The sequence below is a fragment of the Lemur catta genome, chromosome 2 (assembly GCF_020740605.2).
Source record: "Lemur catta isolate mLemCat1 chromosome 2, mLemCat1.pri, whole genome shotgun sequence".
Taxonomy (NCBI): domain Eukaryota; kingdom Metazoa; phylum Chordata; class Mammalia; order Primates; family Lemuridae; genus Lemur; species Lemur catta.
This window is the reverse complement of record NC_059129.1, coordinates 51,546,158-51,561,388: the sequence shown is the minus strand read 5'-3', so window position 1 is coordinate 51,561,388 and position 15,231 is coordinate 51,546,158. Positions and strand designations below refer to the sequence as shown.

Genomic DNA, 15,231 nt, shown 5'->3' with positions numbered 1-15,231 from the left:
AGACCCTGTCTCTAAAAACAAACAAACAAAAAACACCCCACCCACACAAGTATGTAATACATTCCAGCTCATAATCTTAACAGAAAGGCAAGACATGTACATCTGAAATTTTTATTTTTCACAAACTGCAGAAAGCATTATCAATGCACATGAAAATAAACATATACCATCCTGCCAGGCATGTATTATTACCCCTATTTTTATGGAAAACATGACACTTGCTCAATACCGCAGAGTTTGTGAGTCGTGATACAGAGGTTTGAGGTTTGAACTCAGATCTCTGACTCCCAAGACCATGCTGTTTCTTATCTTCATGGACAGAAACATCATAATTTTTGGAAGAGTCTGATTTCTATAAATGTTTCTCATGCCAAAAGATAGCAACTGAGAATCCTAAAACACTTTCTCCCATAGGGAAAAAAACCTCACTACTGTATCAATTAAAATTCTAAAAATTTTAAACCAATTTAATATGAGGTATTTTACTGGGAAAAGTACAGCATATTGTTTTAAATCTATCACTATAACAAAGTATGCATGAGTAGGGAGAAACAGTCATTGGCACTGGTTTGTAGAAAGGAGCTTTTAGAGTACAGTTGGCCCTCCATTTACACAAGTTCCGCATCTGCGGATTCACCCAACTCGGGATGGAAAAAAAAGACAGTTGTATCTAACCTGAACAATGTAAAGATTTTTTTCCCCTTGATTTCCTAAACAATACAGCATAACAGCTATTCATATAGCATTTACACTGTATAATATTAGGTATTGTAAGTAATGATTTAAATAAATATAAGACATGTGCATAGGTTATATGCAAATACTATGCCATTTTATATCAGGGACTGGCTCACAACCCCATTTTTTATAAACCAGGAAAGACTTGCTCTAGTGCAGTGGTTCTCAAAGGGGGATCTCAGCATGGGCATCACCTGGGCACTTGTTAGAAATGCAAATTCTCAGGCCACCCCAGACCAACTGGATCATAAAGTCCAGGTGTGCCCTGGAGTCTGTGTTAAACAAGCCCTTGAAGTGATTCAGATGCACGTTCCAGATTGAGAACTGCTAGATCAACACAGCACTGACATTTGAACAGAGTCTATTTAACTCCAAAAGTTGTGTAGTTTTTAGCAGTGTTTTTTGGTGGGTTTTTTTTGGGTGGGGGGGACTAGGAATTTAAAAAACTTTTAAATTTAAAAAAAATGCACATAACATAAAATTTACCTACCATCTACATTTACCTACATTTTTTTTTTTTTTTTTTTGAGACAGAGTCTCATTCTGTTGCCCAAGCCAGAGTGAGTGCCATGGCGTCAGCCTAGCTCACAGCAACCTCAAACTCCCGGGCTCAAGCAATCCTCCTGCCTCAGCCTCCCGAGTAGCTGGGACTACAGGCATGAGCCACCATGCCCAGCTAATTTTTTCTATACATATTTTTAGCTGTCCAAATCATTTCTTTCTATTTTTAGTAGAGACGGGGTCTCGCTCTTGCTCAGGCTGGTCTCGAACTCCTGAGCTCAAACGATCCGCCCGCCTCGGCCTCCCATAGTGCTGGGATTACAGGCGTGAGCCACCGTGCCCGGCCCCATTTACCTACATTTTTATGTGTTCAGTTCAGTGCTAGTAAGTACATTCATATTGTTTTTTAACCCTCACCATCCATCTCCAGAGCTGCTCATCTTGCAAAACTGAAACTCTCACCCATTAAACACTAACTCCCCATCCCATTGCCCCTCCCCCAACCACCATTCCACTTTCTGTCTCTGTGAATTTGACAACTCTAGGTATCTCATATAAATGAAATCTAAAAGTGTGCTTCGCTCAACATCCTCAGTTGCAGAGTTAGGAAATTATAAAAAAGCATAAAGAGGAAAATGAAGATCACTGGATTCTACTGCCTAGAAGTATTACAGACTGAACTGTCTCTCCCCAAAACTCATGTTAAAGCCCTAACCCCCATGTGACTGTATTTGGAGATAGGGTCTATGAGGAGGTAATTAAGGTTAAATGAAGTCATAAGGGTGGGCCCCTAATCTGATAGGATTAGTGTCCTTATAACGAAGAGCAAGAGACACCAGAGCATGCTCTCTCCCTCTGCCATGTAAGGAAACACGGAGAAGGCAGCCACATACAAGCCAGGAAGAGGGTCCGCACCAGCAACCAAATGCTTGGCACCTTGATCTTGGACTTCAGAACAGTAAGAAAATAAATTTATGCTGTGTAAGCAATCCAGCTTGTGGTATTTTGTTAGGGCAGCCTGAGCACACTATGTTAAGTTAATGCCTTGGTACCTGCTTTTGGAGGTACATTTAGTACATTTTTATAAGTATGCTTTTACACTTTTTTTTTTTTTTGAGACAGAGTCTCGCTCTGTCACCTGGAGTGCCATAGTGTCAGCCTAACTCATAGCAACCTCAAACTCCTGGGCTCAAGTGATTCTCCCGCCTCAGCCTCCCGAGTGGCTGGGATTACAGGCGTATACCACCATGCCCAGCAAATTTTTCTATTTTTAGTAGAGACAGGGACTCTTGCTCAGGCTGGTATTGAACTCCTGACCTCAAGTGATCCTCCAGCCTCGGCCTCCCAGAGTGCTAGGATTACAGGCTTGGGCCACTGAGCCTGGCCATGCTTTCACACTTAAATGGAATTAAAGCCCATACTTCCCCCACCCCACTTTCCCAGTATTTTCTAAACCTATGTTCTGCATAACAGTGTTCAGCAGGACACTAATTTTTGGAAACTGGGTTTTAAAGTGATAGCAAGTGTCTACTGCTAATTTTCTCAGAGCCTTTTCTATACTAAAATGGGAATATCCAAGAGGGGAATCTATAAGATTTGATCTCTAAATGTTGTTGGAAAACTCTGCATTTTACCCCCTGCTGCTCTGATAAAAGTATATACTACTGGACTACCAACAAGAATTTCAAGAAGTGAAGCCCGGTTCTTGAAGTAAACACTGGCTGATGGGAATAATTCACTTTAGACAAAAAGTCCATTTGGTTTTCTAAAGGGGCCATTCATTTCTTTAGTCACTTTTAGCAGACTAGTCTAACAAAATACTGGTATACTTATTACCTTTCTATAACAATTTAATGATAAAAAAGCCGTAATAGCTGAGACCCAAATGTGTCAGGAAGTATGTTAGTGCTTTATATGCACTTAACCCTTTCAAACTCCCTCTGAAAGGTGAACTCTCAATCCAGAGGAAGAAATTAAGGCACACGCCCTCAGAGAGGTTACCTGACTCACTCAAGGCAGTACAACAAGGAAAAAAGCAGGTGCTGGAACGCAGATCTGTCTGGTCCAAAGCTATTATTAACTATAATGCTTTCTTTTTCTATTTAAGTCAAATTACTGCCTTGCTTGAATATCTTTATGATTTTTTAATTGTAAGGGAAAAATTTAAATACTTAGAGGACTTAAATTTAGTGCATTCACAAACTGATCCCAATGGCCCTTGCCAACCTTTCCTTTTTCTGTCTCCTCTTTTATAAACTTCTCACTCCATCCAAAGAAGTTTCCTTACTGTCTGCCCCTCTCAAACAATCCCTGCTGAATTTTGTTCTTTCCCACCTAAATTCCTCTGCTTCTGCCATCTTCTTCTGGTCAAGAAAATCCTCTTTCTCCCTTAGGCTCCAATTCAAATTCCATTTCCTGTATGTAACCCTAGACTGCTCATTCTCTTATACCTACATCGCATCCATTAGGAAATCCCACAGCTATACCTTCAAAATAGATCCACAATCCAACCATGTGCCACATTCACTGCAGTATCTCTCCAAGCCACCAGCATCTCCTACCTGTTATACTTTTGCTTTTACCCCTTATAATCTATTCTCAACCCAAACTGCAGAGTGGCCTTTTTAAAACATAAATCAAAAGGTTCCAATGAATCACCATTTCCCTCAGTTGTAAAAATCAAAATCCTTTTCTGTGCTCAGTTGTGAAAACCTGACCTATACAACTGCTCTCCCTCCCCCCCCAGCCTCTATGATCTCCCATGATTCTAGCCCGTGCTGACTAGCCATGCCCACAACTCAAGAGGTGTGCTCAGGTCTCAGCCCTCTGCACTGGCTGCTCTCTGCCTGGAAGGCCATTCCTCCATAACCTTTCCCCTTATTTCAAGTCTCTGCTCAAAGACAATCATGACCTACCTACCATGATCACCTTCCTAGCCCACAGCACTCCAATCTTCCTTATCTTGGTATATCTTCACCCCTATAACATACCACAAAATTAACTTAGGTTTATCGTCTGTCTTCCCCAGGAGAACAGGGCTTTGGTCTTTTGTTCACTGCAGCATCCCAGGAGCCTAGAATGGTATCTGGCACACATTAGGTGCTAAATAACATATATATGTAAAATTATTTTTTTGAAACAAGGTCTGACTCTGTTGCCTAGGACGGAGTGCAGTGACCTCATCACAGCTCACTGTAACCTCAAACTCCTGGGCTCACACAATCCTCCTGCCTTGGCCTCCCAAGTAGCTGGGACTATAGCAATGCACCACCATACCCAGCTAATTTTCAAAGTTTTTCTAGAGACAAGGTCTCACTATTGCCCAGGCTGGTCTCGAACTCCTGGGCTCAACTGACCTTGCTAGGATTACAGATGTGAGCCACCACACTTGGCCCTCAATAATATTTGTTAAATGAATGGATATTCTCTCTCCTTTGCTCTCACTAGTACTACTCATTGGCACTTCCCATATACTGTTGTTTATTTTTCTGTGTGTGCATATTATCCACCCACCTAGATTATGTGTTCCTATGCCCTCCCAGTGCTCTGTACAAAATTAGCATTTAATAAATATTTGATGATAAAGTATCAGTGCAGTACCTTTTTCTTTCATAGTAGATAATTACGATAGTAATTTTCAAAATGACATTCCACTTAGAAAAGAAACATTATGGAAAGCAGTATCATGTAAGAAAAAAATGAGAAAATTTTAAATTAATCTTAAAAGGATGGAAAATATTTTTGTTTTGTTTTGTTTTTTGAGACAGGGTCTTGCTCTGTTGCCTGGGCTAGAGTGCAGTGGTATCATCGTAGCTCACTGCAACCCTGAATTCCTGGGCTCAAACGATCCTCCTGCCTCAGCCTCCTGAGTATTTGGGACTACAGGTGCACACCACCACACCTGGCTAATTTTTATATTTTCTGTAGAGATAAAATAAGTCCCCAAAGTGCTAGGATTATAGGCATAAGCCACCACACCTGGCCCAGGTGGAAAACATTTTAAAGATATAAATATATTACACCAAATCCATGTCATGCTCTGGAAAGAAAATATTTGCATTGTGACTTTCATTGCCTGAAAGAATGTCACATCTTGAAGACATTCCTAAGAATCAAGCTCTAGCTAACACTTTGATTGTAAAGTAATTTGAAATGCAGAACATAAATTAAATAATAATTATGAGCTGGGAATTTAGGTAATATATGACAAAAACAAAATGTATAATGTCAAAGAGGTTTTATGTCACATTTTAAAATCTAATACTAGCCGAAATTCTAGCCTGGGAGCTTCTAACTATAATGAAGAAAATATGTCTAAATTATTCATTTACATTAAGATTTTAGTCTATCTCTCTGTATATCCAAAGTGCACATTTTGGAAAAACAAGTTAGACAATTTTCTAACATTAGATGCAGACTTTTTCAGTTATCTTGACTATAGTTCATGCATAATTCTCTTTGTGAGTGTTGGTGGGGAGAGATCAGTAAAAAGACCCCTGCATGACTTGTGTTAAGTGTTTAATTGATTATATGTCTAAATTAATCTTAAAACTTGACAGTACAAATAAAAAAGAATGTACAGTAATATATTAGTACTCATAAAATACGGAAAAAGGTAAGCAAATTTTCTCTAGTATGCATGAGGTATTTTATATGACAGAATATCTATTTTACATTTCTAAGTAAGTTAAGGTTCTCCTTGTGCCTCTTTTGCAAACATTGTGGTTACCCAAATATCATTTTTCTTTGTATTATTCTCTTTTGACATTTACTGTCAGATTGTTTTATCTACATCATCATGCTATAACAAAAAATAAATTCTAGGTATATCATGGAACATATAAAATCAGACTTATAAAGAGAAACAAGAATATAGTTCTAAAATTTAAAAATAAAAAAAGCTGGCTGGGTGAGGTGTAAATTTAAAGGTGCAAATACATTATACCAAATTCATGTCATGCTCTGGATATAGGATACTCCTGTAATCCTAGCACTTTGGGAGGCCAAAGCAAGAGGATCACTGGAGCTCAGGAGTTCCTGACCAGCCTGAGCAAGAGCAAGACCCCATCTCTACTAAAAGTAGAAAAACTAGGTGGGCATGGTGGTGTGCGCCTATAGTCCCAGATACTGGGGAGGCTGAGGCAGGAGGATCACTTGAGCCCAGGAGTTTGAGGTTGCATGAGCTATGCTGATGCTCACTGCACTTTAGCCTGGGTGACAGAGCAAGACTCTGTCTCTCAAAAAAAAAAAAAAAAGCCATCTTGAGGCCTTGGGTAGAAGTAGCTCCAAGCATATCCAGTTGTAAATCTTCATCTTTTAAGTGTGATCACACCTACAGAACAGGGCTTGGAGTTTCACGGATTTCTCCAACCCAAAATTCTCACAGATCTGGAGATTGAGAATACAAACAGGAAATAAGAATAAACTGGCCTATTTCTAAATATATTTATTTGCACTTCTAGGAAATTATCAGAGTTAAGTGAAATCTAAATATAGCAGCATTCACTTATTTTAAATCCAAGAAAAAATACTTTCAAATCAAAACCACACAATTGGCCGGGCATCGCGGTTCATGCCTGTAAATCCCATACTGTGGGAGGCAGGAGGATCACTTGAGATCAACCTGGGCCACACAGTGAGACCCCGTCTCTGCAAACACAGAGAGAGAGAGAGAGAGACAGACAGACAGACAGACACACACACACACACACACACACACACACACAATAAAAAACAACTTTTCTTCTCAGTAATCAAGTTTTAAAAATCTGATTTTTTGTGGGTGGGTAACGATCTCTAAGTCTCTATACAGGGAAAGAATTACTTCTAAAGTTGAAGACATTTCTCCACGTTAAAAAAAATCTAATATTCTACTTCCCAGGTTAATTCCAGTTTATACAACTAAAATTTGCTCTGGAAAACTTTCTTTGATATTAATTCTAACTTCATATATCATCAAAATATCTTTAATTGCCAAGCACAAGTATAGAGATTTTAAATTTAATATCTCAAATGGCATCTAGGTTCCTTCAGTTCAACTAAGTATTGAGAAATGACTTCTGCAAAGAATAAATTACAAACTAAGTTGTTTTACATTCATAAAACTTTCACATATATTGCACTAAAGCTAAGCTTATTTAACAACTATGGCATTTTTTTTTAATTCAGGGGAATACCTTAGGTTAGGGTTTTAAAACTTATTGCTAAAAATCCACTGATAAGGAGTAGCTATTACACTGCAAAATATTTTCTAAGGAGTGTTGAATGCCAATTCTAAAATCAAAACTTAACCAACCAAGAAACCAGATAAATAGACTGATTTATCTTTTTTTTCCTTTATAGAAGTAATCAAGATTTACCTTTTAGGCTGGGCGCGGTGGCTCACACCTGTAATCCTAGCACTCTGGGAGGCCGAGGCGGGCAGATCGCTCGAGCTCAGGAGTTCGAGATCCTCCTGAGCAAGAGTGAGACCTCGTCTCTACTAAAAATAGAAAGAAATGATCTGGACAGCTAAAAATATATATAGAAAAAAAAATTAGCCAGGCATGGTGGCACATGCCTATAGTCTCGGCTACTTGGGAGACTGAGGCAGGAGGATTGCTTGAGCCCAGGAGTTTGAGGTTGCTGTGAGCTAGGAGGACACCATGGCACTCTAGCCCAGGCAACAGAGTGAGACTCTTATCTCAAAAAAAAAAATTTACCTTTTAAGAAAAATTACAATAAAAGGAATCATATACAAAATTCACTATAGGCAACTTTTAAAGATGGTCGACTTTAATACATGTAATAGCAATCACAATACTCCTTGGTAATGTCCAAAATATTTACAGTGTGCCTAACAAATTTTGAAATTTTCTCCCATATTACACTTACCACCAGATTTTGAAATTCTTCATCTCCCCAAACTAGGCCTACTGCTCCTAAGTAGTGAGGAAGGTTGGTTCTCAATGGATGAGGTAGAAAACTCACAGTTCTTGCAGCCATCCATGAGGAATTCCTGTACTACCTCAAACAGTTCAATGAGCAACAGTGCTCAAGAGCTTTGGGTCAGCACCAGTGAACTCAAGAATCCACAAGAAGTATGTTTCATGATCTTTTCCTACCGTTGCCTACCATGATTAATCTTTCTTGCAGAGTGAAAAAGAAAAATAATTCCTTTTGATGTTATTTCATTGCCCACAACTTAATAAATATCCCTTACATTCATCCTACATATGGCCTTTAAAGAATGTTTCTTTAAAGTGAATCACACCTTACACACTTCAAATAGTACTTCCCCCTCACATCTGTACCCTAATTACTGTGCTTACAGTGACAACACTCCAAGCAAGGGAACAACCTGATTTACACCACATAATGTTTAATTAAGGTCCCAAGTGTCCTCTCTTTTCCAATTGGGATTTTTTAAAGTTAAAGCTACGACTCAATCTCTGATTGCTAGTAAACATATGCTGAAGTATGAGGGATAGCTAAAACGGCCCCCACGTTTGACTTACCATACTATGCAAATAAAAACTGAATTATCTGTAAAAGGGCAAAATAATTGCTTTGGCCTAAAATTTAGTTTGACTATAAACTTAAAAAATTCTGAGGTTTTTGGTCGAAATTTTTATTTATCATTAAAAAGCACTACTTTTCCCTTATTCCTCCTATTGAAGCAAAGGTCATTCTAATCTGTAAGACCTCAAAATGTTTAGCTAGCAGTCATTTATAGATTAATTTTTTGCTTCTAGATATAAGGCCTTAAGATGTAAATTTATATGAGTTTAATACTAATGGCCAAATGTATGATGCACGATCTATATTATATATTCAAATACCAGCTCTGTCCCTTAGTAATGTAACCTTAGGCAAGTTACTTATCCCTTCTAAACGTGTTTCATAATCTATAAAATGGAGATAAAATCTACCCCATAGGGTTGTTGTGAGAATTTAACAATACTGTCATGTGCTGCATAATGTTTTGGTCAACAGTAAACCACATATACAACAATGTTCCAATAAGATAATGGAGCTGAAAAATTCTCAACATCGTAGTGCATTAGTCATGTGTTTGCAGTGATGCTGGTACAATAAACCTATTGCGCTGCCAGTTGTATAAAAGTATAGCATATGCAATTATGTATAGTATATAATGCTTGATAATGATAATAACTATGTTACTGGCTTATGTATTTACTATACTGTGCTTTTTATTTTTATTTTTTTTGAGACAGGGCCTCACTCTGTCACCCAGACTGCAATGCTGTGGCCTCATCATAGGTCACTGCAACCTCCAACTCCTGGGCTCAAGTGATCCTCCTGTCTCAGCCTCCCAAGTAGCTGGGACTACAGGCATGTGCCACCACACCTGACTAATCTATTTTTTGTAGGGGTGGGGAGTTCCACTCTTGCTCAGGCTGGTCTCAAACTCCTGGTCTCAAGCAGTCCTCCTGTCTCAGCCTCCCAAAGTGCCAGGATCACAGGCATGAGCCACCACCACTCCTGACCTTTAGAATGTACTCCTACTCATAAAGTTAAATGTAAAACAGCCTCAGGCAGGCCCTTCAGGAGGTTATCATGGGAGGTGACAGCTCCACGTGTGTTACTGCCCCTTAAGACCTTCTAGTGGGACAAGATGTGGAGGTGGAAGACAGTGATATTGATGATACTGAACCTATGTAGGCCTAGGCTAGTGTGTGTCTTTGTTTTTAACAAAAAAGTAAAACAAAAAATTAAATTTTAAAAACAGAAAAAAGCTTATAAAGAAATATTTTTGTATCATTTTAAGCTAAGTGTTATTACAAAAGAGTCAAAAACTTTAAAAATATTAAAAAGTTTATAAAGTAAAAATGTTACAACAAACTAAGGTTAACTTATTCAGGAAAGGATTTTATAAATGTAGCATAGCTTAAGTGTACAGTGTTTATAAAGTCCACGGTAGTGTACAGTAACGTCCTAGGCCTTCAGATTCACTCACCACTCACTGACTCACTCAGAGCAACTTCCAGTCCGACAAGTTCTATTCATGATAAGTGCCCTAGAGAGGTATACCATTTTTATCTTTTATATCGTATTTTTACTGTACCTTTTCAGTGTTTAGATATGTTTAGATACACAAACACTTACCATCGTATTACAGTTGCCTACAGCGTTCAGTACAGTAACATGCTGTACAGGTTTGTTGCCTAGGAGCAACCGTCTGCACCGTACAGCTGAGATGTAGTAGGCTATACATTCTAGGTTTGTGCAAGTACGCTCGGTGTTCAATTTCTCAGAATGTATCCCTGTCATTAAGCAATGCATGACTGTATTTATTAAACACCCATCAGGGTCTGAAACAAAGTAAAGGTTTAACATACATTCTTTCTCTTTCCCTCCATTTTCTTCCTTGTGAAAATGTTTCAATTATAGGCCAGGACATAAAATTTAATTTCTTATGATACAAGGAAGTATCCTGGATTTTGGCTGAACTAAGTAATTTCTAGAAAGGCAATGCCTTCCATACCTAATTCCTTCACATTCTCACATTCATGGCTTTAATTTCAGATGTGTTTAATGCGTTTGCAAGACAGAGAGCCAAAGAAGCCACAAAAACAGAAAATGTTCAATTTTACAACTTTATTAAAAAGGAATTTATAATTAAAGAAATCAAACTTTATAAATTAAAGTTGATTAGGATTAAGGGAATCTGGATATAAGAAGATCTAAAGTTCAGTGAGGTCTCAGGATATTCCCTGAATAGGAAACACATATGAGGTAGGGAAGGGAAAAAAACAGAACAACGCCCCCAGCTGCTTCTCCCCAGGACCTCTTTCTTCCACCTTCCCAGACACATACACTGACAGCCCTGAGCTCACTCACCTGCACTGCAAATGGGCAAGCCACCCCCACCCAGCACAGCCACGTCCTGGGCTTCCTCACCGTTCAGCCTAAGTACCACTCACAAGGTTTCCGCCTCAGGGCTTTCCTTTAAAGTCCACACCCCGTTCCTTTTCTGCCAGCTCTTACTCCCCTACATCCATTTAACTCTCCCCACCCCCTACCTTTCTACCAGCTCCCTCACTCACAGTGCTTTCCATTTCCACTACAGAACATTATTCATCAAGACAGAACCATGCCGTGCAGATGCATCGGGTGTGCTACGTAAAGTGTTGCCTCACTGCAGCTAAGCACATTTATTTTTACCCATTTCACCCCACGTCCAGTACATTCCAGATTTGCTCCTCTCTCCTTAAACTCAAGACCTTTTGCCTCTGCACCTGACAAATGACCCTGTCCCTCTCAGTGAAGACTGTAGAGATTTATTTTGAATCCCATCATTTATCTTATTCTCCTTTTCTCTAATTTCACTTTACTGTTACTTATTCTGCAGGCAACTGGGGAGCAAAGGAACCTCATGAAAAAGTGAATGATAGCAGATTCAAAGAGGAAAGATAGGGGGAAAAAATTAAGGGAAGTGCTACATACCTTCACTTGGCATTATCTGAATCTTTAAAACATGATTTTTTCAACACTTATTTCTCTCTCTCCATAATCTGATTTTTTCCTCATTGCTTGCAGAGATTAGAATGTCAAATGCGTTATAACAGCTGCCACATTCAATGTGGTCTTCCTGATTCTTCTTCTCACAGATCACTCTAATAGTATAAGGCATTGCTGATCTCTACCTAGCTCAAAAAACTGTTTTCCTTTTGATTCCCATCAGGCTACTCTACCTAGGTTCTCTATGTTTACTGAGTGCCCTGCTTTTAAATGCGGCACTAAAGGCTTAGATTGTATCAGTAAACATGGAAACAAATAATGTAATTATCACAGGTACCATTTCAGAACCTCTGTGCCTACAGCTGACTGTTGTGCATACTCAAGTTTGGTCCAGTAAGTGGGGATACTTTCTCTTTAGTTTCAGTAATCTGAGATTTGACTTCTAAAGCAACTTTCTTCTATAGAAAATATAGTACAGTGCAAATAGTCCAAGGGAGTATGCAAATAACATCTGTACCTGCCACAAATGTTTCAATGTTTACGATGTTAATTCCTCTTTACTGTGGTAAAATATACATATGTTAACCATTAAGTGTACAGTTCAGTGGCATTAAGTGCATTCACATTGTTCTGCAACTGTCACCACTATCTAGCTCTAGAAGTTTTTCATCTTCCCAAACTGAAACTCTGTACCCATTAACTCATACTAAAAGGATAATTATTTTCATGGTTAAATTCATGGCTCCACCCCATTTTCTTCTCTTGCTTTCCCACCCAGCTAACATTCCAAGGCTCATCATTGAAATCACCCCTTGCAACCACCTTCGATTCCCGTCACACCTGCAGTGCAAAACTACAATCCTGGTTGAACTTCACCTATCTGCTCTTTGCTGCCCTCCTAACAGCTGAATGTTTCTGCCAGAAAAACTACACAACTAGCTCAGCTGATTAGTCTCACCTAAATTCATGGCCCCAGCCCCAGCCAGGCAATCCTACCTTGTCTCCCACTGAGTCCTTGTCCTGCTGCCCAAGGGGAGGGGTCCATCTCTCCTGAAACCATTCACTACCTTTATGTAAAGTTCCTGGCCCTGCCTCAGACTTCACTGAGAAAACAGAAGCCATCAGAATTTAAAGCCCTATATTCTACCCACAATTTGTAAAGCTCCCTGCACTTACTGCCCATATTCTGTCTTCTCTTCTGCTACAACTGCAAGTCTTCCTGCTCCCACCAAAGTCTTGAATTCCTTCTCACCTTCTCAAGAATTCTGTCCTTTGGTAGTCTTATGTTTCTTCTGGATGAGTCTCTCTCTCTTTATTAGATATTCTCATTAGCCTACTTGAAAATGCTCATCTATCTCCCATAGTTTAAAAAAAAAAAAAAGCCCTCTTCTTTGACTCCATCTCTCTGTCTCCAGCCACTAGTGGGCTGTTTCTCTCTTCACTTTACAGCAGAACTTCCCTAACAAGCTACCTACATTCACCTCACTTCCCATTCTCTCTCCAGCGCATTCCAATCTGGCTTCCATCCTCATAAGCCCTTGAAACTACTTGCCAAAACAGTCACCTCACGTTGCTAAACCCCAATGGACATTTCTCTATTCTCACTGTTTAACTTCTAGGCAGCACCTGACAGAGGTGACCCTCTTTCTTGAACAGGACAAATTCACTCTCACACTTTAATGGCTAAGCCTTTTCAGTCTCCTCTGGCCAAACTTTAGCCATTGGAAGTGTTTTAGGGTTTGATCTTCAGGCCTCTAGGATCACAAATCTCAGCCAGTTCCATAACATACCATCTGTATGCTGCTGACTACCAAAATCTATGTCCAGTCTAGACCACCCCTCTCTCTCAGCCCAACTGGAACATCCACTGCCTACTTACTCTCTACTTGGATTTCTAACAAACATTTAAAAAAACATAACAGCTTCCACATCAAACTCTTCTTACCCACCCCTCCCCACCTGTTTCTTTTCCAGTCTTCTCCAACCAGCAAATGAGACCATTAGCCACCCAAGGCTTGGACCAGAAACCTGAAGGCACCCTTGATTCCTCCATCTCCCTCCGCAGCCAACCCATTAAGCAAATCTTTCTTGTTCCACCTCCAAAATATACCTGAAACCTGCCATCCACTCTTCTCCGTCTCACTGCCACTCTGCTTGCCTAAGATACTATCAATCTTGGGCTGACTATTGCAACAGCATCCTAACTTCCCTCTGCTTCCTCTTACTCTGTGTAGCCAGTGATCTTTAAAAACAAAAACATATCACTGCCCTAGTTAAAACCCTTCTAACTGCCATTAGAATGAAATCTAAATATCCGCCTAAGACCTAATACAAGAGGCCACGTGGAACTCCATCTCATTCTGTTCTCCCCTTGCTCACAGGAGCCTTCTCTCCATTCTAACACTCAGCCTTCCAGGTCTTTGCACTTGTTCCCAGGCCTAGAATGTATCCCCAGCTTTTCACATGGCTAAGCACAAGCTCATGTTGCAAGCTCAACTCAAATGTCACCTCTTCACAGAGACTCTCCTTGACCCTTATTAGCCAAGATAGTCATTCCCAACACACTCTTTTAGATCCACCAGCCACTTATAAATTTTCTTAATCTGTCATTCACTTATTTGTGCTTACTTATCTTCTATCTTCCCGACTATACTGTAAATTCCGTAAGTGCAGAGATCTGTCTTGAATTCCACTAACGGTTACCTTAAAATAAAGAGGCCACTCTTTCCCTTTTAAGCAGGTTTATTTTAGATTTTCCCTCATTTCAAGCTTTATTGGATTTTAGTTAAGATTAGAATTACTTTGGCATTTACCACGAAAAATAAGGGGACAAAAATCACAAGAGACACTTCAAAAACTGGAACGTACTCCACCCATCTAGTGGTCTAGACTGGACAGAGATTGCACACAGACACTCAACAGATGCTCCTTACAAAATTTTCCAAATGTGAAAGGAAAGAGAAATGTGGACATATGCAAAGATGGTATCATTCTGACAAGAGCATCAAAAACTTAAGTTGTTTTTTGGTTTGGTTTTGTTTTTTGACAGGGTCTCATTCTCACCCAGGCTAGAATGCAGTGGTGTGATAATAGCTCACTACAGCCTCAAACTCCTGGGCTCAAGCCATCCTCCCGTCTTGGTCTCCCAAAATGCTGGGATTACAGGCATGAGCCACTGCACCCAACCAAAAACCTAAGTTTTTTTTTTTTCTTTTGAGACAGAGTCTCACTTTGTTGCCCAGGCTAGAGTGAGTGCTGTGGCGTCAGCCTAGCTCACAGCAACCTCAAACTCCTGGGCTCAAGCGATCCTACTGCCTCAGCCTCCCCAGTAGCTGGGACTATAGGCATGGGTCACCATGCCCGGCTAATTAAAAAAACCTAAGTTTTTAACCATTCCCCCTTTAGCAATTACTAAACACCACAGTGATTTGAGAAGAATAAAGTAGCAACACAAAGTAAGTAAAATACATGATTCTCGCTCCAGAGAAGTTAATGATTTCATCACTGACTAGGTTCTCATTTTAGTCA

At 39.6% G+C, this 15,231-nt stretch overlaps 1 protein-coding gene across 1 annotated transcript in view; it reads right to left on the bottom strand.

Moving 5' to 3' along the window:
• BICRAL (BICRA like chromatin remodeling complex associated protein) overlaps positions 1-15,231 on the bottom strand; it is a 72,560-nt gene that overhangs the window by 53,357 nt on the left and 3,972 nt on the right. The window lies entirely within an intron of this gene.